This window comes from Arvicola amphibius, chromosome 6 (genome assembly GCF_903992535.2).
Source record: "Arvicola amphibius chromosome 6, mArvAmp1.2, whole genome shotgun sequence".
In the NCBI taxonomy this organism is placed as follows: domain Eukaryota; kingdom Metazoa; phylum Chordata; class Mammalia; order Rodentia; family Cricetidae; genus Arvicola; species Arvicola amphibius.
The window spans coordinates 30,582,445-30,605,916 of record NC_052052.2 but is presented as its reverse complement, the minus strand read 5'-3'; the positions used below and the strand labels follow the sequence as shown (position 1 = coordinate 30,605,916).

General features: G+C 49.7%; 1 protein-coding gene across 1 annotated transcript in view; it reads left to right on the top strand.

The window, feature by feature from the left end:
- Hivep3 (HIVEP zinc finger 3) overlaps window positions 1-23,472 on the top strand; it is a 409,800-nt gene that overhangs the window by 339,599 nt on the left and 46,729 nt on the right. The window contains exon 4 of the mRNA XM_038333975.1: window positions 4,694-4,890. The gene's annotated coding sequence lies outside the window, so the exon portion shown is untranslated. The remainder of the gene's footprint in view (window positions 1-4,693; window positions 4,891-23,472) is intronic.

Here is a 23,472-nt window from a genome sequence, read left to right as displayed (position 1 = left end):
ACTCTCCCTCCCTATGGTGCTTTGTTTTGTTTTCGAGACAGGGTCTCACTGTGTAATTCAGGCTGGCCTTGAACTCCAGTCTCCTGCATCAGCTTTCCTGGGGCTAGGATCTCAAGTGTACAGGCACCGTGATACCCCTGCTTGCCCTGTGGTTCTGTGATTGCAGGATCTCCTCGTTTTGTTCAAGGTGAAGGCTAAGCTTTTGTGGCCTGTCCCTTCTTGTGGAAGGAGGCCTTGAACAGCACAAAACGCCCCACTTTTCTCTGCCTGGCTTTTTGTGTTTCATTCCGCAGGTGTAACTGCCAGGACTATTAAGCCTCTTGCCTGTTTCACCATTTCCCCCATTTCTTAGATTTCCTTCATCAGTTTAAGTGTATTATTTCCAGATATATGATTCGGTTTACATTTTCTTTTACCATCCTGGTCTCTTAACTTAGAATAAGAAAATTGAATTTATTTGCATTATTGAATTCATTAGTATGCTTGGCTCTCTTTCACAATCGTACGTCATGTCTCTTGTTTGTTATCCTTTTTCCTTCCTGATCAACTTTAGCTTTCCTGACTCTTGCTCCATTGCTTGGATAGTCTGTGTTCCTACTTCCTCTCCTGTTCTTGGTGGTAAGAAGGCTGTCTTATTTTTCCTTTAGAAATAGTTACCTTACATGAAACATTTGTGTGTTCATATTGAGAACCAAGTTTAAAATTTCCAGCAGTGTGTCCCCATCCTGGTAGACGTTTGTCCAGATGACACTGCACACCATCTGCTTTGTATTGCTCCTGTTTCCTGTTCTTCCCACCTTGTCCTTTCTTGAATGACTTATTCTGCTCTCTTTTTTTTTCTGCTGGAGTACTTCCTTGAGCAGCTTTTTAAATCAGATAGGTGGGTGGCCTCTTATTTTAGTATTTCTCTTATTCTATTTGAGCCTTGACTGAGCAATGGATCTCAGGGTTTTTATTACCTCTTTTTCCCCTCAAGCCTTGAGGTTTCTTCCCTGTTACCCACTAGCAGTCAAGGTAGGAGATATCAATTCCAGTGTGTGCTGGTTCATTTAGCTTTAATTGTCAACAGACACAACCTAGAGTCACCTGGGAAAAGGGAAGCTCAATTGAGGAATTTCCCAGATCAGATGAGCCTATGCTCATCTGAGAGAGTGTCTTGATTGATGTAGGAGGGCCCAGCCCACTCCCGGCAGCACCATCACTAGGCAGGGAGGTCTGGGCGCTAGGAGAAATACTAAGACCAAGACAGAGAGCTAGCTAGGAAGCTGTTTTCTGCTCCATGTTTCTGCTTTCAGCTTCCTGCTTTGAGGGCCTGTCCTGGCTGCCCTCAGTGGTAGACCATGACCTGGGAGACTAAGACGAAATAAACACTTTCTTCCCCACGTTGCTTTTGGTCAGAGTGTTTTATTACAGCAACAGAAAGCAAACCAGGACACAGATCAATGTAGCTCTCAACAATGTTATAGAGACCTAGAAACGCTGCCCTTTCAAACCTCATCAAGATGGCATTAATCAAAGCCAATGTGCTCCCGGACCTGGGAAGGGAGCACAGCAGCTCCACAGAGAGCTGTGTGTCTGAGTAGGGGAGGCTGGCTCTGCTGAGGACTAAACGTTCTTTTTCCAAGGGGATTGGCTCACGATTGTGTAAGGACTATCACACAACAGTCTGTGGCTGATGGAAACAGCAGGCATGGAGTGTTGAGGCAAGACGAGGGAACCACAGGATTATATTGCATAAGCCACTAAGGAGAGGATGGTTCCTTCTGGGAGTTTCTTAACATCTGCCATGCCATCTGCCCAGCCAGAACTCCTGGCTGAAGGTGTGCAGGGCAGAGGTGGGTGGCCTCGGCTTCTGGTGCTTCCCTCCTGCCCACACTGGTCTCTTTGGAGACTCAGAGGATCCTTTATGCCAAGACTCCTGGTCCCAGTCTGAGCTGGTTTCCCGTGCCTGCCGGGAGCAGTCAGTGTGTGTAATTGGGCTTTCTCTGGTCCCCACTCCTCTGAGTCCTCAAGCTTTCTGGCAGCTGGTATGACTCGGGATCTGTTCCAATTCATATAGTCACTTTTTTGTGTCAGTGGCATTTGGAGGATAAGAGGAAGACCAATGGGCCCTCTCTGTCATCTGAACTTGGGAATTGGTGTTGACATTTTCAGGTGACCAGTATACAGGTATAGCTGGACAGCTACTGAAAAAGACTTGGGGTGGCCCTTGATAGGATGATATGGCCTCTGTGCTGCTGCCCCTCCTGTCTCCTCCACAAGCCACGCCCCCTCATCCCAAGCACATTAACTCATTAATCAAATCCATTCCATAACCTCACTCCTCTCAAGTCCTGTCCCTCCTCTAGCAAACCTCGTTTCCTCAGCCCTGCTGTCTCTGCCTTAGTCATTAGCCCTCAGCATGGAGGCTCTTGACTGCCCCCATGCAGGGATGCGGGGAGGGGCGATGGGGGTGTCTGTTTGAAACACTCTACATCCAGACGCCATCAGAATCAACTCCACTGTTCCTTTGAAAGCAAGGAACAAATCGTGTCCAACTTCTGTCTTTAGCAACTGCCAGCCAGCTGCACCCAACATGGGCACTAGGTGAACAACTGATAAGTGAATGAACAACCACATTGGGTTCTAAAAGGCATTGCCACCCACTGGCTGTGTGTGAGATGCCTGCTAGGGCTGCATGGGATTCAGAGGAAGCCTGGGTGAACATCACTCCGTCAAGAGCTCTCAGCTCTTGGTATATGCACAGTGGACCCTCGCTCATCTCAAGAGATACGTAGCAAGTGTGCATTGGGTTTCGTGGGCAGTGGAACTCATGTCCGGTGTGGTGGGAACTGACTGAGTGGACGGATCAGTCGGACAGGCAGACGTGCTGTGAGAGAGGGAATGAGGGTTAGGAGGTAGGACCTGGTCTGTGTGACCTCTGGGATCTTAGTGGGAGGAATCGGGTACCCCCATGTTTTGTAATACTTGCAGTGGGTTGGGAAGTCAGACTTGGAGTTGATGGGAAATGGCGGAGTTGTGAAAAGTCTAGATGGTTCCATTGGCAGACTCAAAAAATACGTTACCACAGGGAGCTGCAGAGCCAGTCCTCTCTACCGTGTGGTGGCCATATGCCACTCTTCAGAGTTGAACAGCAGTAGGTGAGGTGGGAGGGGACATTGAGGACCTTGGGTGATCTCTGTTCTGTAGTAATCAGCCCTGCGGAGTGGTTGCCAAGGACTAAGTTCTTACAAAGCTTGGTGCCGAGAGTGAGCAAGGGGACAATGCCGCAGGCCTATGTGCAGGTTACCCCACATTACTAAGCTCCACTCTGGGACAAAGTCCGTGGCAATTATGTGGGTTGTGCCACGTGCCAGGCATTGTTCTCAGCACTTCATGCACAGTGACTCATGAAAGCCCTGTAAACCCTCGCCATCCTCAGCCTCCTTTTCACACAGTGACTTCCCGTGCCACCGAGGTCATAAGGAGAAGGACATGAACTTGAACCTGGAGTTTTATAGCCTAAGAGACCACATCCTCAGCTACCACACCGTACCACCAGAAGCAGACAAACCAGGCAGTCCAATGAGCATGGGAGCTAGGACTGAGATGCTGCACACAGCTAAACAACTCAGGCTTTCTGGGCTAGGGAACACTTTCCTCTGTGCTTTCTTGTTTGAGCAGCACAACAGCCAGATAAGCGGGTGCCTGAGCAGCAAAGCTTGCTCATCCATCCATTTGCTCAGTAAGCACGATGGAGCTCCTGTCTTGCCCCAGGCTTCCCTTGGCCTGAACACTAGGTTTTGTTTAGTAAGTTGGGAACCACATTGTATTCCCACACCTCCTGTTGCTCCAGTCCTTCCCTGTCTGAAGACCCTGCAGGCACTGTTAGTCATGTGAGTTTTCTCTTGCTGGATAGCAGACCCCTCAAGTTTAGTAATGGTGTACCGTACCCATGTGCCAGCTTGCTTCTATAGGTCCCTAGTCTATAGCCAGGCCACTGTGAATGCACTCACTTTCCTCTGCAGTATGCTCAGGCTGGCATTGGGTGTGGGTAAACTGAGGACTCAAGTCTGCTCTGGGGAGTGTTACACTCTTCCAGAATCAATCCTGTGTTGATGTAACCAGATTCCCTGTGGTTAAGGGACCGGGATTCTGTTTTCTTGCTAGTTTTCAGCTGCATGGTCGTTCTAGGTGGTCATGCTAGCAGCTGTCCCCAGATCCTTCCCACATGGCCCTTCCCCCTTCAGGCCAGCAGGAGTTCCTAGAGTCTGGCTGATGCCAGTCTCTCTGACTTCCTCATCTAGAACCAAACAGAAAGCTCTGCCTTTAAAGTAGAGTTCCCTCATGCCTATTGAAGGTCAAGAGGGCCCTGGCACAGACCCCGGTTACCTGTCATGATCCCAAGACTGAACTCCAGGGATCTGGAAAACTTGCAGTTCACCAGGAACCATGCTCTCCTGGCTGGCAAAAAAAAAAAAAAAAAAAAAAAAAAAAAAAAAAAAATGAGGCTCAGAGAACTACAGCGTGGGCCAAAGAAGTGGAGTGTGTCATCCCAGAGCTACTGCTCCCCACTGTCTCCCTGGGGGGACATGGGACAAAAAAACCAGCTTGGAGGGAGTTCAGGACTTGGGATAAGGCAGGAGTTGCTCTCTATCTAAAGTTGATCTAGAAAACTCTCTGACATGGGTTCCACCTTCCCCACCCCATGCAGGATCAGAGGCACAAACCAAGCCATCTTGAAGTAGCTCATGGAAGACTCCCCCGAGTCACGGGCCAGGCACATTGTCCCTTCCTCAGGGAGGAGCGGTGAGTGAGCAGAGGCGTCACAGCAGGAGTGGACATGAATGCTGGCTTCCAGAGAGAGCAGCGGTTCAGTTTTGGTCATCGAAAGTGGTGCCTGCAGCGCAGGTAAGAAACCGTCCTGGCCGCACTTGCCGACTGCCTTTCAGCTAGCAGGGGCTCTCTGTTCTCTTAAAAAGATTCCGTTGTGAGAGTGGCCATTGCTGCCTGTTCTTGCCTGCCTTGACCTCTGCCAGAGCTGGTCTGGAATTCCACGGATGCCTTGGCTAGGAATCCTGGGTTTCTGCCCCTGCTCCCCTGTCGTCTCCCTAAAATGCCCCCTTGCCCCTCACCACTAGCTGCTTAGTCTCCCCCTCACCTCTGGTAAAGGACACAGGATTGTCTCTCAAAGTCCCAGGCCTCTGATGTATCATCCTGTTTCTTAGGCTTGTCCTCCTCCTAATCCTTACTGCCCTACCTCACCCCCACCCCTGCCCAGTCATAGATCATGGTGACTTCAAAAGCCCCCATCAGGAGCTGCGGAAGGATGTCATACCCAGAGAGTTCCAAAAACCTGAGTGCTGAGTGGATGGACCAGTGAGGTCCCTGGGCTCCTGTATTGTATTTATATGTGAATCTAGGTGTTGGGGATTTAAAGTGGCAATGTAGGCTATGATATGGGAGGGGGGGTAGCATTGGAAGCTCTTTGGGTAAGGGTCAAATCCTAGGGTGTTTTGTTTGCTACAGAATGTGGCAGTATCTTCCTGGGAGCTGATAGGGTTGAAGGAGAGAACACCTGGTTTCAAAAGGGAAGGAAGATACCTGGGCTCCCCAGAACACCTGTGCCCTCTGGCTCAGGCACTAGGGATGTAGAAATCTGTATCTGGAGTCCTTTCTTTCTGTACTCTGTTAGCTGAGGCTAGCCTTGAGCTCACAGTCCTTCTGGCTCAGGCAGCCTCAGTTCTCAGATTGCAAGTATGCACCATCATTCCCACTATGTTTGGATTCTGGGAATTCTCTACCCTTCTTAGGTTTACATCTGTGGGCTCATCTATGATGTTCAAGGTGTAAAAAACTGATTTCCCACCTGGTCTGCTCGTCCCCTCTGGTTAGAGCAAGCGTTTTCTCATGGTGCAATGTGAGGGCCAGGGCTATAGGTCACCTCAGGGGCAGCATTGCTATAGCTTCATGGATTTGGGTGTGTGGGCCTTGCCTTTAACTCAGCAGGCCTGTCCTGACCAGAAGTATTCCTGGACCCCAGAAAGAACTAACTATCTGGGCCTCATTTTGAGGAAGGCTGTTTGTGGTGGTATTGAACTTGGGGATCCCTGAGTTCAAATTCCAATTTTATTGGCTTTTACTGGCTTTAGAAACATGTTGTATCTGCCCCTCTCTTTGCTTCAATTTTCTCTCTTGCAATACAGAATGATGTGGCACCTGCCTCACAGGGTGCTGTACAGAAGAGGCTTCATTAGAACAGGGACTGCCCATGTGCAGGCAGCTCAGCCAACCATCCTCCCTGTGACAGATCTGCTATACCGTACCACCTGGTACTGGCATAGGATCCTAAAGTGAAGGGTTCAGCAAGGCTTGGCATTTCATAGACAAGTCTAAGTTCTGAAAAATAATCCTAGTGAGGCCTGGCCTTGTTGCCCCTTTTAAATAGAGATATGAATACTGGACACAGAAAGGTTCTCTAGTTTAAAGATCGTCACTCAGCTCACGGGGGCAGAATCTCTGGCTACAAAAGAGTTAGCCCCTTTTCTTCCACTGAAGGGTTTCCTGAAGAATGACCCCAGCTTCAGTGTTACTCCTCTAGCAGTAACCACATTTCAGTCGGAATCAGTGGCGCCATCCCCAGTGGGCCCCATCCCTTAGCCTCCAGCAGCACCACCTGGGATATTGATTTAACATTTGTTTCCATCTGCGCATATGACGGTTAACTGTGTGCTGGGGGAGTCCTTCTCCTTTCTCAGCCTCAGAAGTCTTCCCCACACGGTGTACACTGGGTTCTTGAGTAGCCTAGAACTGGAACTCTCTGAGGAACACAGAGTTTGGAGGAGCCACCCAGGATTCTCCCAGCCCTAGCATTTGTTTCCCCCCCCCCTTCATGCCCAAATTCCCCCGTTGTCTACATGGGCTCTGACAGCTGCGGGGCAGTCTGCAGAGGGAGTCCTGCCCAGCAGGAAATGAGCCCTGAGATCCAGCCAGAAGTCTGGCCCCACCCCTTCCCGCACTTTCCCCGGGAAGAACGCTTGGTGATTAATAGGGTGCTGACTCAGAGTTGATGGGGGATCCAGGAGATTGTGGGCACAGCTGGGCCACCAAGAAAGGGACTTGACTATGGGGCATCCACGCAGATGAAAAGTGAGGGCCCCGGATAGCAGGTGTGAAGTGTGCATATCCACTATGTCAGGGACCAGGTGGCCCAACAGCACCACTGGAGGTTTGGGAATGCCTGTGTTCCCCGCAGGCTTTGGAGTCATTTGAGGGCAAGATAAGAGGGAGCCCGCACTTCTGCTCAGGAGAGACCTAACCTGGGACTGTCTCCAGAATAAGGTGATTTCTGAATGAGTGGCTAGAGGCCAAAACTTTTTTTTTCAACATGAAAATGAATTGGGAAATATGTTCCCAACAGACATTGCTGCTAGTAGTTTTCAAATTGTCATTGTCTTAGAAGCCATTTAAAAAGTTGAATTTTTGTATGGAATGGTGGTGTAAATCAGATTGAAGTGGGTTTACTTTTTAATCTTTTTAAGTTTCAGTCTTTAACATTGATTTATTATGGAGGCTTACACATAAAGTGATAACTATGCTTCCATGCATAAAAACTTTTAATCTGAAGTTTTAGACTAGGGATTCACAAGCTAGGGCCTGTATCTGCCACCTGATTGTGTAAATAAAGCTTTATTGACACACACATGCCATTCATTCACATGCTCCCTTTGGCTGCTTCAGTCCATCTGCCCTCAAAGCCTGAGCAATAGGCGATCTAATCTTTTACAGATAGTGTGCTGACTTCTGTCCTCAGTGTCCGTGGTTTTGCTTGCCAGCTAAAGCTTTCATGTTCCCTTTCCTCTTGGTTGGCTTGGTGAGGATTAAGAATTAAGGATTCCAGAGCTTTGAAGATAACTCAGTGGAGAAAACACTTGTCCCAAAGGAGTAAGGACCAGAGTTCAGAGTCCCAGAAAAAGAAAATCTGTAAAAAGCTTGGCAGATATGTGGCCATCTGTAATGTCAGCATTGGCAGGGTGGGATGGGGTAGGGGGAGCGGAGATAGGGAATCCCCTTGGCAAGATGGCTAGCTAGACTAACTAGGCTCAGCAAGGTTCAGGTTCAGTGGGAGGCCCTGCCTCAATAGGTAAAGTAGGAAGTAGTCAAGGAAGACAGCTTACACTCACTTAGGACCTCTACATACCTCACACACAGACACACACGCACATGGTGGAGGGGGATTATAAAGAAAACAGTGAATCCTAACCCTTCTCAATAAGAAGGCAGATGGGTAACTGTTTCCACACTGTGCCCGTCTGTAGCTGTGCTAGGGGCATTCCAGAAGGCCTGCGAGGGAGTTCCAGTTTGCATCATCAACAGTTTCCAACAGCTGCCTGAATTGCTTCTTGTTACAAATGCCAGTCTGACAGGAAGCCCCACACTCCCCATGCTTGGGAGCTTAGCCTTGTGACTCTGCCCCTCATCACTGACAGCTTAGGAGTGCACTTGCCTGTGTGGCTTTTCAGACCCGTACATAGCCCTGGAAAGACTGCACCCAGGAAAGAGCTCAAACCCAGATAGAGTTCAAACTCTAGATAGACAGATCAGCCCAGAAGGTCAAGATCTTCCCTGACCCCATTGCAGAGTCTATCCAAGCCAGCCTAAGCTGCTTTCCCCGTGGTGCAGTACATTGAAGAACGTGCTCAAGTGTGCTGGTCCGCTTTCTGTTACAGTGATGATAGGAGACAAACTGTATTTTTAGCCCAAATTTCTCCTGTGGTGATTGAAGAGTCCCCTCTGAAAGGGCTTAGTGGAACACAGTTTGAAGACTGCCTTCAGCAAGAATTGGCTGCTCTTGTTCCACTGCTACAGAATAACAGAGGAGTCAAGGATGCTGAGTGTCCTGTTGGGAGGTGGAGGAGGGGAGAGAGGAAGAGATCCTGGGAGCAAGTCAGGGAGTCAAGTCCCTGGCACAAACTGTCTTCCAGCAACACAGAAAGGCCCCGTGACTCCTGCCGAGGCTTGTAATGTCTCCCAAGTTCAGCTCTCCAGCTGCCTTTATGACTTACAACTGTCCACACAGAGGGCAAGGTACAGGTTTACTTAGGGACAGGTGACAATGCACAGAGAGGAAGGGATGGGGCGGTGCAGTCTCTTCTGATACACACATCAGGGGCTTCTGCGGCTGTGTAGCAGGTCACGGTGTGCTGCATGGAGATGAACAGTTTGTGAGTGGCAAGAGCACAGGTGTCAAGGCCCAGAGAGGTGTAGCGCAGGGGCTGGGCAGTAGCTGCAAGCATTTAGACAAAGCCCACAGAGCCAGGGATAAAAGCCAGGAGTCCTGACTTCCAGACCAGCTGCTGTTTCCCCCACGCGTGTGAGGAAAGGAGGGTCAGGTCTGGTGGCGTGGGACACTATGGACTAGAGAAGGTTCCAGAGGATAGAAGCCCGAATCCTCGTCCTCTTTGAGGTTGTATAAATCTACTTCCCCCCCCCCCCCAGAAAAAAAAACATTTTTAGGTTTTGAAGGGATGACCTCATATTTTTTTCTTATTTACATAGCCCTGTTTGTTTATGTAGTCTTTTAAAAATAACCAACGTGTGCTAAGCTTAGTCCTTGCTCTCCCAGCTCTGGTAGAAGAGCCACTGTGTGGGGAGAGACACCTTTTTATCTAAGAGAGGGGCAGCCTTGTTTCCCAGGACAGATGGGGGCATAACAGGACAGGTAGGAAGCTTCGCGGTTTTTCCTGTCGCTTCTCCAAAATAGCTCTGCTTCTGCCTCCCACTTCCTGCCTGACTGGACACGGGGTAGGTCTCCTTCCGGGGAGCTGTGCTCTGTAAATTCTTGGGAAGGCTGCTAGAAAAATCTGTCAACAAGCAAATATGCTTGAATCTGAAGACCTAGAACTTGGCACGGAGGGTCCCAGCTCCTGTTGGACCACTGGGTTTGCCTCCTGGCTATGTGCCATTGGGCAAAGTACTTAACCTCCTTGTGCTATATGTCAAACACAGGGACAACAGTGGAGATGCCAAGCAGCTTCTGTGAAGATTTATTTAGTCAAGGAACATATGGAAAGGTCGTGGCTCGGTCTAGGTATATAGTAACACTCAGCATGTCTTTTCATGAAAAGCAGTCATGTTTCTTTAGTTTGCAGTGGTTCCTTCCACCAGCTTGTCAGCCCACCCCTGTGACCTTCCCAAGTGACAAAACACACTTCTGACCATGCTGTCCCCTTCCAGTGCTGTGCCAGGGGTCAGCAAAGCTGCCCTTGGGGTGGCCAGGTAGTACATGTTTTGAACTTGACAAGCCCACTCTCTCTTCGAAGTTTGCTGTGGCAACATGAAGTCAGCTGTAGATATAAAGATGAACAGGTTGTGTTCCAGAAAAATAGTATGGACCAAAATAGGCAGCAGCTGAATGTGTCCACCCCTGACCTACAGGAAGAATGCAGCCCTTAGCTCAGCACTCTTGCCTGGCTACCAAGGCATCCTCAGGCTCCTCCACCCCCTGCCTCCAAGCCAATGCTCAGTCTCAGAGCCTTCCCCATGCTGTTCCCTCTGCTTGGATTTCTATTCTCTGCCCCATGTATCCCTCCTCCATTAGGTACCCTTGCTGTGGGATCCTGTGTATCCCTGCCTTCATGTCTACCCTGACCCAGAATTCAGACCTAAGAGCCTGCAAACTGGCCCTCTACCTGCCTTCTCCATAACCCAATGGCTGCTGTAGCATTTCTGTGGGTGCTCATTAAGAACTGGTCATTAAATACAAGGTTCTGCCATAGAAAATGCCTCAGGAAATTCACAGTCCAGAATAGAAAATCCAGCAGGCTACTGAAACAGAAAACGATGCTGTGTGCTTTCTGGGGTGCCTGAGATTTCTGAAATAATCAGAAAGCATTCAAGCCAGACACTGCAGGTTGGCAAGGACTTCCTAAGCAAGGAGGGCTTGCTGTGCTGGGAAATGGCTAGAGAAGAACAGATCCCATTTTGGACTCAGGCGGTGATGCACAGGCTGGACTGGCCACTGAGTGGAATACAGACTTGCCAGTGCAGGAGAATGTACGGAGTTTGATCTTTTTCTCTTAAGTCACATACACACCACAGACACACACCACACATACATACCACACACACATACACACCACAAACCCCACCACCACACACCACATATCCACACATATACTATTCACACATACACACCACCCACATACACACCACACACACAAACACACATCACCACACACAAAAACATACATACATACCACATACACTTACACAAATCGCACACACATGTAAACTTCACATGTATGCACATTGCACATAGACACACAGACATACACACCATGTACACACATGCACACCATGCATAGACATGCACGCCACATATACACATACACACTGCACACACTATATACACATACCACACACATGCCATACAAGTACATACACACCACATACACATGCACACCACACATAAACATACACACTACATACCACACCACACCACACCACACACACACACACACACACTGTAATTGTGTAATTGCTTGGGTATTTCTTTCACAGGCAGATCTCAGGCCCTGTCTCAGACTAGAGACTAGGAGGCTGCAGAAGAAGGGGGTGCTGGATGTGCAGCTGTCTGTAGGAAGGAGACTGTGATTTACCTATAGACGTTGACTACGAGCAATGCTCAGTTAGTGTCCCCTGTGGTGGGTGGTCGGCCTCCCCTGCCAGACTGATGTCAGGGGAATCAGAATGAAGAATCGTCACAGAGAGCAGAGATGGGGACCCAAGCTCAGGCAGAGCAGGTGACTTGTCCAGGGTCACACTGTCACCATGTGCAGACATGGCGACATGCTGATTCTGGAATAGGCTCCCTCTCATGGTCTCAGGTGGAGGTGACCCTGGAGGAGCCACCAATGGAGAAGGACCTGTCAGACTAGTGTAAGATGGTTGGCCAGTAACTGATGAGCAAGTAAAAGAAAGGAAGACAAGGGTGAAGAGAGGGATGGGTAGTACAGGACACAGGGCAGTAAGGTTTAGGGGTAGCTGGTTACAAACCTTGAGGTTTAGAGCCTTGGTGGCACCCACAGACAGGGAGACAAAAGGTGAGTTTCGTGTGAGCATAATGATGTTGAGAAGCTAGAGGGGTGACCAAGCCACGGTGCAGCGGCTGGAAATACACAGGAGTATGGGGTGCCAGGCAGATAGGCAGGCAGGTGGATAGGCGGGCATGCAGGCGGGAGGGCAGGTGAAGTGTGCAGATGCAAAAATCAGTGCTCTTGGGAGACAAGCAGGGGTGAGGAATGGAGCCCGAGAGAGGAGCAAGCTGCTATGAAGCAACACTCGGGGAGAGACAGACCCAGACTCAGAATGGGCAGGGTGGGGCGCACAGAAAGGCAGGCGGCACCACAGGTCACCTGGGGAACTGACTTTAGGCACCGCTTTAGAATAAAGCCAGCCAACCTGAAAGAAATCGTGCCATAAGTAAATAAAAATGTCTCTCACATAGGACCAAAGCGGGGAGTTTCTGTTTGCCTGTGACCATGTGCTCCTAGCCAGCATGGGTGCAGGTGTCCTGGTGACGGGAACAGGAACCACCCATCTCTCCTGTCCGGACAAGCCTTACCGTCCTGCCTTGTTCCTGTGCTGTTGGCTGGCGCTCGGGAATCATCCTTCCTGTTGGTCCGAATCTCCGTCCTCTCCTGGGTGGGCCTCAGCGCCCTCCCTTCCCTCTCCCCAGCATTTATCATTTATTTGACAGCTGTCACTGGGAGCTGGGACATCCACTAGAGAGTTCGACATACTTGGTGAGATTCCTGGACTGGCAAGTCTGAGAAAGGGTGTGCCATCCAGGTGGTGATGTCACAGCAGCTCATTCTGAGCATCTGTGCTGGGACTGCCTCTGTGATCTTGGGGAGCCCCTGAGCCTGGGTCAGGGAAATGGGCCCAAGTCCTCGAGTGCCAGCACCCACTGGCCTCCCAGAGCCCCGCCTGCCTCCCCTTCGTCCTGCACACAGACTGAAAACCAAGCTACACACACACACACACAACTGACACAATGAGATAGGCAGACATGATGAAATCCAGCCTGTTCGACACAAGGTGCCGAGCACTGTTCCCGGTGACAACACACGACACCTGTCTCTCCATATTCCTGTGGAAAAAATAGGGTGGGGAGCTGAGAACCTAAGTTTGATTTTCAGCACGCATGTGCACACACACACACACACACACACACACACACAGGGTGGGGGAGATAGATATTATACATACATTTATAATACATTTGAGTTCTTACATAGATAGGTATTTTTTTCCTTAAGTAGAGTACAGCATGTGACAGGTGACAACCGGGAAATGAATAGGTGGTACAGGGTTGGCAAGCTGTGGTGAATTTTGTCAGGCAGTCTGGGCCAGGCAGTGGCCTGAGCAGGTAGCAAGCGACCTGTATGGGTGGTGTCTGAGTAGGGAACCAAGGGTGTGCGGGTGCCAGTTCTGTGGACAAGCTGGCATAGCCCTGGGCAGAGGTGGGGTCCTGTCTGATAGAAACAGGAGGCCAATGTGACTGGGAGGGTGGGGCGGGGGAGAGCAGGCCACACAGAGCAGCTGGGGGAGGTCTGAGCTGAGCAGAGGGAGTGTGAGTGTCCTGTGGCCCTCCTGTTGTGCCATGGAGACACCTGCACTGGGGGTCAGTCAGGTATGGTGAGAGGTGAGGCCATGCGTGGGGTTGTCTCTGGCCATAGTGAGTTCCAGCCAGCATGATTCACTGAGATGGGACACCAGGCACAGAGGAGAGACTCCTGCCAGGAAAGCCCACCACATTCTCACGGACTGATGTGTCCTCAGGGCTATTCAGTGTCTCCAAGTCTTGGCTTACTCTCATCTACAAAACGGGTGTGTGGATAGATAGTTCCAAACATGTCTGAAAAACCTCTCTTTTAGGTCTCAGGCTCTGAGGCCTGGGGTGAATCAGGGAAGGCCTTGAGAAGTGAGTAGACCCCTGTGCTTAGGAATGACTTATTCCAGGTCCAATTGATGAGGAGAGGAGAAAAGAGCCAGCCAGGCAGAGGATGAGACCAGAAACAGTATCATCAGAGCACCAGTCCTGGGTGGAAGGAGGGGCCGGGAGCTATTAATGACATGGATGGGCCCCCAGCTCCCCGATACCACACCCTCCAAAGTAGACCTGTAGGTCTGGGGCCTGAGCATATTTTAATGAACACTGTGGTCCTCAATTTAACATCTTCAGACAGATGTGCTCAGGCAGGAAGCAATGAAGCCTGGCTGCTGGTTCGCCAGAGAGTTAACCTCCTGTCCTGGCACCTGCATAACCACAGGGTCTGCTGAGTGCAAGGAGACTCTTCTGTGTGGCAGCCAGAGTGGCAAGCCTGGTGGCTCTGGGCTCTGGCACCGTCCCGCAGCAGAACAAACAGACCTCCCTTCACAAATAATGGCCTCATTGAGTATTGTGCCCATGGCCAGTGCCCAGCACTGGGCAGCTCAGCCTGGGTAAGTTTCCTCTCTTGGCTGCTTAGCAAAATATTTACACTAAGGCCTTTCTAGTAAGGCTGTTCCTGGGAGCCAGCAAGCAGAGAGAGCTAGAGAAACCCCTTCCCTCCCCACTTCTCACCCCACACCTCTAGGGACCTACCTTCCTGGAAGGGCTTGCCACACACCCAGTGTGTGAGTCTGGCTCTATCGTTGCTCGCCAGGTTCTATTATGAAGTAGGACATGGAACTAGAAGATGCTAGGCTTGGCCCAGTGTCAGTGTCACCCAGGTCTCAAACAGGATGTGTGCTAATGCAGGCCGATGAGGCCGGTTGCTACCTCTTCTCTGCCACGCCCCCTTCCAAAAGGAAAAAGTGTTCTTTCTCTCCCCCCTCCCACTCTTGCGTATGTATGTGTGAGAGATTGATTGATTGATTGACTGGGGGTGGGGGGCTCAAGATCAGAGTCCTGCTTTCTCGACCTTCTATTGTGGCACGGTTATCCTCTAGAAACATCCCCATCCCCCTGAGTGGGACTTTCAGTAAGAAGAGAAGGTACAGGCCAACTCAACTGCTGATGGTGCTGCTCTCCCAAAGGTCCCAGAAACAACCAGGGAATAGTCACCATGTTGGGAGAAATAGGGACAGTATCCCTGTCCTCTACCCACTAGAAAAGGGATCAGAGATGTCCTGTGTAGTCCTTTGGACAGAATTGAAACCAGTGAGCAAAATCCACATGGCTCATCAGTAGAAGATGCCTTGAGACAATAGGCTGCATCACTGCTGTAACCCAAGGACACACATCCTCTTTGGCCCAAGATCCCACTTCTTCTGGGAATCTGGCTTGTGGAACAACAAACACCAGGGCATAAAGATGTTTGTGCAAAGGAATGTTTATTGCAAAATTCTAGAGGCAAAACCAAGGTCATAAACAACGCAAGAGCAGAGCAGTGGTGGCAAGCACCTTAATCCCGGCACTTGGGAGGCAGAGGCAGGCAGGTCTGAGTTTGAGGCCAGCCTGGTCTATAGAGTGAGTTCTAGGCCAGCCAGGGCTACACAAAGAAACCCTGACTTGAAAACAAACAAACAAACCAAAACCTCAAGAGCAACGTTGAGATGAAAGGCACTGCATCCAAACCATCACCCCCCCTTCAGCAGGAGCACACAGACCTGTGCCTCCTTAGACAAGCAATGTGGTACCCAGTGAGAAATGCAGGCTCTGAAGACAGGTCCGGAGTTCTAGGTCCCACCACTTACCACCTAGTTTGCATGACTTCGCTGACTCCTCTCCTGTCTCCTCTCCTGTCAAGTAGAGGTTCTAATAGTATCCACCCTATAGGCTTATTGGGAGGAATAACTATATTGCTGTGTGTGGAATACTTACAATTGTGTCTGGTACACATTCACTGCTAAAAAGAAAAATCTGACCTTTGATCTAGAAAGAGTGTGTAGGAGAAAAACCAAGAGTAGAGAAATGTATATAGGGTAATGGCATTTGCATAAAAACCAAAGGCTACCCCCACTATTCCACACACAAAAGAAGGAAGTAGGAAGAGACAGAGGGAGGGAGAAAGTGATAAAGTGAGGGAGGGGAGGGAAAAGGGGAAAATTATAATCGTTGCCATCCTGGGTACAGTCTCCAAGAAAGCCCTGAGTCTTGCTAGCAGCTCAAGCAGTGCCCTTGAGGGTCCCTTGAAACCTGAAGGCCACATAGCTTACATTGCCTAGTCTTGTCTGCAGGAAGGGTACAAATGGCATTGCTGGTGGCCCAGTTGTACGAGTAGGCTCATTTCCCTGGTACGGCATCCATTTGCAGGGCCCACATGGCTCTGGCCAGGGTTGTCTGAGTCAGAGCCAGACCCAGATTGGGCCATGTGAGCCATGTCCAAAGTGATACTTTGGCCTGGCAAATGTGGACTCTGCCTGGGTGGCACACCACACTGGGAACCAGAAACTTAGAGATTGGTGGGACAGTTGACAGAGAAGACGCCAGCTGGGGGGGGGGGGGGGGGCATCATGCAAATCACAGCCACTTGAAATGATATCTGAGTAATATTAGCAGAGGAAACTGATTTGTTACAGGGAGGCTGGACTTCTTTTTATATTTAATGCATGTGTTGTTTGATGATGATGATGATGATTTATTGTGTCTGCATGTATTTTGTCTGATTGCCACATGCCTACCTGATGCCCACAGAGGCACTGGATCCCCTGGGACTGGAGTTACAGACCATGTAGGTTCTGGAAATAGACATTGGGTTCTCTGGAAGAGGCTCCAAGTGCTCTTAGCTCCTGAGCCATTCTCTATCCCCCACTGGTTGCTTGGTTTTTGTTTGCTTGCTTTCTTGCTTTGTCAACTTGACATAAGCTGGGATCATCTGGAAGAGAAAGCCTCAGGTGAGGAACTGCCTCCATCAAATTGGTTCTGTGGGTGTAAGTTCTAGGATTTTCTTGATTGAATGGGAAGGGCCCAGCCTACTGTGGGCAGTGCCACCCCTAGGCAGGTGGCTCGGGGTTGTATTAAGGAGACTGAGGCAAGCCAGTAAGCAGAGATCCTCCACTGCCTGCTTAATTCCTGTGCGCACTTCCTGCCCTGACTGGTGGGCTGCAAGCTGAAATTAACCCTTTCCTCACAAGTTGCCTTTGCTCATGGTGTTTATCACAGCAAGAGAAAGCCACTAGAACAACACACATATAAAATGGTTTCAGTATTTTAGTTCTAATATCGCTAATATAGTAAATACCAGTATGCATTGCCACCCTGTGACGACTTCAGGAGAGCCCCACCTGTCCTCCCCATCTCAACCCTTCTCTCCCAGAAGTGCTGTGAGTTTGATTTGAAGTTACCACCCCACAGAGTTCCAGGTACTGGATTCCCCCTGCCTCGGAGGTTTCCTGTTGAGTTAGGGAAGGCCCATGCTTTTCTCTGCCAGGGTTTTTCCTGGGCTCCTTCAGTAATGCCATAATCTTTGGTCACACCTACTCCACCTTATAGTAAAGAAACGAAAACCGGGACCCAGCCCTTGCCTTGTTATAGCCTGCGTTGTTGGCAGGTCCCTTCTCCCCCTGGGTCCCAGCACTTTCTGCCAAGGGCAAGCTTTAGTCCAGACACTCACTGTTCAGGGCCAGCTGAACTCCTGTGATGTGGAGGGGAAGCCACCTAGCACCAGGCAAGTGATGGGAGTGAGGCCACGCCCCTGGAGGGAGAAGGCGGGGCTTCGCCATTCATAAGGTGTCACGTGGCCAAGCTGGCCTCAGGGATGAAAGCCTAGGCATAAAACACTAGTAGAGCATAGGAGATTTGGAGGTGGGAGTGAAGATTTTATGTTTATTTAATTCAATAAAAATGCTGGCAGTATTCCTGGGATCGTTATGGCTTAGGATGAGGCTGTGTTGAAACAGGACAGACTGGAGGCAGTGTGCCTGTCAGGTGAGTAACAGTGTGCGATGGTATGCATTTCTGATAAGGCTCAGAATGGAGAGTTGCACATGGCACGGTGTCTCAAACACATGCTAATGCCTTAAGGACAAGCTCACGGGGAATTCTTAGACCCTGGAGAGCCAAATGCCTAGCCCAGAGCTGGCGTGGAAACCGAGGAAGTAGAAGTGGGTGGTGGCTTAATTAATGGCTCCCTACTTAAAACAACTGGGAAGAAATTGCCTTCATATTTCAGGGTCAAGGAGCATTAGGGTCGGTCTGTGGCTGGGACACTGAGACCATTCAGCTACCTAGGCTGTCCTTCTTTGACTGCCAGAGTGCTGCATGGTCGAATTACTAAGAAAGGCTTTCCACCTGCCTTCTTCTCCCCATCTGGTCTAGACCTTAGATCTTCCGTGTTCCCTGCACTGACTGCCCCTCTGCGAGTTACAACTGCAAATGGATAAAGATGGGATTAGCTAAGTGATCAGTGCATGACAGATGCACACGGCCAAAGCCTTCTATGGGGTTTGCTGTTAGGAGTCCTCTGTTAAAAGGATGCCTGGGCTAGATAGGGCATTGAACAATTGGGGTGACCAGTGTCTGTCTCACACTCCCAAATAGGAACTAACCAATGAAATTTTGGGTCAACTGAGAAATTAGATTCTCCTTTTACGCCCAGATTGGCAGGTCCTGAGCTTCTGGCCTTTGATACCCTGTTTCCTCATTAGAAAATCTGATCTTCAGGTGGCTGCTGTTTAGGGTCTCAGTCCCCAAAGGGTATTGTGAGCACAATCCATCAGCACCTAATCACTCTCATCCTGCAGCCTATGTCAGGAGCTCACTTCTGTCTCACGATGCCACAGGCCATGCCTGTGTCCCTGCTGCTGGACACAGAGGGGTGTGGGTCACAGCGGCAGCTCGACCTGCATGGCTTAGTTAGGGTTTCTACTGCTGCACTGAAACACCATGACCAAAAAGCACTTTGGGGCGGAAACTTCTACATCATTGTTCATCATTGAAGGGAGCCAGGACAGGAACTTAAACAGGGCAAGAACATGGAGGCAGAAGCTGATGCAGAAGCCATGGAGGAATGCTGCTTACTGGCTTGCTCCTCTTGGCCTGCTCAGCCTGCTTTCTTATAGAAACCAGGACCACCAGCCCAGGGGTTGCACCATCCTGTCGATCACTAATTAAGAAAATGCCCTGCAGGCTTGTGTACACCCTGATCTTGTAGAGGCATTTTCTCAACTGAGGTTCCCTCCTCTGAGATGACTTTAGCTTGTGCTGAGTTGCTCTAAAACTAGGCAGGACACTGCATCCTTGTGAACAGCAGAGCCTCAGAGCCACTGGGGTCATGGCACTCTAAGAACCATCATATAAGCCTTGGTGTTCTCAAATCAAGGGACCAAGACTCGTTTTCCAAGAGAAAAAAGCCAAACATAATGGGCCGCATTGCTAGATGATTCTATTTCTGTGAAGTTTTCTGAGAAGATGAACTTACAGAGATAGAGACCCACGGAGGACGTGGAGGAAGGGAATATGAAATGACTGCCAGTGGGCACAGGGATCCTTTACAGAGTGATGAACGTTCTGGAATTAGATGGCTGAGAAGTCTTGTGATGACTGGTAAACAGGCCCACACGTGGGTTGTGGGACAGTGTTTGTGGGACAGTGCTTGCCTGGCATGAATGAGGTCCTGTGTTTAATCCCCAACCCTAAAGGTGGAGAAAGACTGTAGTCTTATATAAACATAACTTTTTCTGAGTATAATGGCTTGCACCTATAATCCCAGTCTCCAGGAGACGGAGACGAGGGCTGCCATGAGTTTGAGACCAATCTGGGCCACCTACTCAGTTGTAGGCCATCATCCTGAGATACAGGGTGAGACCCTAACTCAAAAGGTAATAGGAGAGCTGGTGGGGTGGCTCAGTGGGCAAAGGCACTTGCTGCTAAGCCTGACAACATGAATTCAGTCTCTAAGACCCACATATGCAAGGAGAGGACTTATTCCTGCAAGTTGTCCTCTGACTGCCACATGCTCACCATGACACATGCATGCTCATGAGCACACAAGCACAAGGAATGTAATAATAATAATAGTAAGTAATAAATGGTATATACTCTTAAAGGATGAATTTTATTATGCATCAGTTTTTCCCAAAGTAAAGGATACCTCTAAAAGAGTCATGTTTGTAAGAAAGAAGCTAAATCAAAATTTGGAAAATTAAAGGTGTACACCTTTAATCCCAGAACTCAGGAGGCAGAGGTCAGTGGGTCTCTGTGGGTTCGAGGCCAACATGGTCATAGCGAGTTTCAGGACAGCCAGGGCTACATAGGATTCTGTCTCAAAACACAAACAAAAAAATTGAGAAAATTCTATTTAGTAGTGAATTAATGTACCCTCCTGTTTTAGAAATTCACAGTTCATAACTGTCCATTCACTGAGGTTTCCTTTCTTCACCCATTCTCCTACCATTTGCTCCCAAACACCTACGAGTGCCTACTCAGCACCAGACATGGCACCTGGAGGTGATTCAGACACGGTCCCTCCAGTTCTGTGAAAATGTCTAAGGAGAGGGTGCATGTGAGCAGTCTCAAGCCACCCCCACAAGTCAGAATGTGTGTCAGATGTCACTGACAGCTTCCACTGAACTGTAGAATCCGAGCAGTTTGTCTCATAGAAGCAGGGAGTCAAATGGAGGTTACAGGAGTGTCGGGAAAGTGGAGATGGAAGTGGTCAGTGGGAACCAGGTCACAAAAAAAGAACAAGGCCTAGCCCTCTGTCATGCAGTAGGGTGACTACAGTCAAGTGTATGTAATGTGCATTTCAGAAGAGCCAGCCAGGGGATTTTTGAATTCTCTATCTGAAGAAGGGTTAGCTCAACAAGGTCCTGGCTATGCTGATGTCCTGATTTGTATCATGGTGTTGTGTCTAAACAGGTCAAACATCACATCATAGCTGATAACCATATAAAATTATGTATCAATTGAAAGATCAAATGTAGGTTAAAAAAAAAAAAAAACCTTGGCAGCTGTCATTGCTGCAGAAAAGTACTGTGAAGGACCTGGACTGGAGGGCAGGGGCAGATCCTCTGGAGGAAAGAAACCCCATGTACTTGACCCCAATTGGGAAAACCTAGGCAGAGGAATGTGGGACTGGGAGACATGGAGTTCTGGGAAGTGATTGGGTAGTGATGGGCAGGTGGGAGCTGGGCTGACCCTGAACAGGAAGAGATGGACTACTTTGTGCTAACCTTGCATGGCTGACTTGGTGACCAGCCTTCCCAATTGTGGCCTCCACTAACCCCTCCCTAGGGTATCCCTTGCCTTGCCTCTGTCCAAGTGCCTCAGAAGTCTCCCTGGGTAATTCCCAGGAAGAACAGCTATATTAACCCTGCTGGCCTGGGTGTAGCATCATGTCTGGGTTCTCTTCTGGCTCTACGTGAAGAGCCCCGGCTCTGTTAGCACCAAAGTGGAAAGATAAGGGGTGGCTGGTGCCCTGGTTCTCTGTAAGAGGCCTTCAGTGGCCCTAATGCTAAGCCTTTGTGGGGTCATTTCTCATATCCACTAGCCTCCAGCACACCGTACTTGTTCAGACTCAGGGCAAGACAGGAATCTAGAGATGAGTCAGATCCCAGGCTGGACCCAGAAAGCAAGTAGAGTCCTTGGAAAGATGGGCTGAGGAGATGCCAGGATCCATCCCAGCTGCTTCTGCCTCTGTCCCCTCATCTGCACAATGGGTGCAAGGGGTCCTCCCTGGGAGACTGTTCCAAAGAACTCATCACAACTCATCATGACATGATGTCTAGACAGTATGCTTACAGTCCAGGGACAGATGAAGTTGTCATCAACTGGTTCCCTCCCAGGGCTGAATTGAGGTAGACACAAGTGTGACAGGCTGTGACAGCTAAATTACTGTACTAAGTTCAAGGTGGGAATACTCTGGTTATCATTGGTGTCATTCGAAATGGAGCTGGAGGCTCATCCCAGTAGAAGACAGGGATAGTGCTGGCTTAAAGGAGAGGCTGGGTTAAGCTAGACAAGGAATGGAGAGGGGGTGCTGAACCCCTGCAAGTAGTCAGAAAGGGGAGAGGGTCTGGAGTGCAATAGAGAGGTAAGAGAAAGCTTGACGATGGCAGATAGGGTGGTCACGCTGAGTAGAGTATCCTGAAAGCAGGCAAGAAGGTGAGACAACACGCCTGCACAGAGCCCAGAGCCCAGAGCGTCAGCGCCATGAGCACAGGGATCCAGCAGGAAGTCAGGGCCAGCGGCTGTCCTGCAGGGGTAACCCAGGCTCGGGATAAGAGGGACACAAAATGTCTTGGCAGATCAGACCCCAGAAACCAGTTGTACATAACACACTCTTTCTCACTGGGGCGGACCTAACAGAGTCGCCTGCAGGATGAAAGCAAAGCTGGACCCTTAGCTCCGTGCGCTCAGGAGGCGCTCCATTTCCCTTGCCTCTTGAAGTGATGTGAGGAGGAAGTAACATGTCTGTGGCATTTTCTACCTCAGTCTCCTCGCCTGTGAAACGGACTCAGAAACACTATCTACTGCTCAGACTTGCGGATCAAGTGTGCCTAGGGTCCCCGGGTACTGGCTCACACCAGCCAACCCCTCTTGTTGTCCCTGCTACTCTGTAGTTTGTCACTAGGAAAATCCATCCTTCTTAAACCACCAGCCTTTTCCCAACAGGCTGTTTATCTTTCTCCTGGTTTGTCTTGGGCCTGCTGTAGTGGAGGAGCCAGGCTTATGCTGTGGTCCATCCCACTCAGCATTGGGGTTCATCCATTCATCCATTCATTCATTCATTCACTTGTTCACAATGCAGTGGGCAACAAGCAGCCTTGCTCAGGGCATTGGAAAACAAAGAGAGAGTTCCCACTGTGTGTATCTTTGGCCCCACCCACAGCTTGTGGCCTTCTGCCAGGGTGGAATTTTCAGAAATCCCTTGGCTTGAGTGGAGAAGGGGTGTGTGAACTGCAGGAGTATATTTTTTTAACAGTCTCTGAAAGCCATACAGGATCCCAGCCTCCTGCCCCATGAGGACAGAGCAGGCACTTGGAGGACAGCTCACAACTGCTCCTGGCGGGCATGGCCTGTCCCCGAGGGCCTCGAGAACTCAGAAGTTGTCAAAACAGGAAGATCTGGGTCAGAGCCTGAAGTGAGAATTCCTGACCCAAAAATAAGGTTGGAATTCAGTATTTATTGAGATTGACTGAACTCCCATGGCCTTAAGGAACTGGCCTGGCTGTGCCCTGACCTATGAAATCCTCCACGAGACTATGTTTGGAGACACCAGGGCCACTCAGGTATGAGGCCTGAGGCACCACCTTGTTGTCTGTCAGTATCCTGTCTCTAGCTGCCCCCATGCAGCTGGTCTCCTTGTCTGTCCCTGGTCTCTCTACAGTTTCCCTTTAAGAGGATGGATGGGAGCTTCCTCTCTCCACCCTGGAAAACCCCTGTCAGCCACCAGTTTCAATCTTGTTCTCACAGATTCATCTACCCTTTGATAGATGCCATCTGTGTGTCCACAAAGCACGAGGGACGTGAATGAGACAGGCTCCTTGCACTAAGAGAACTCA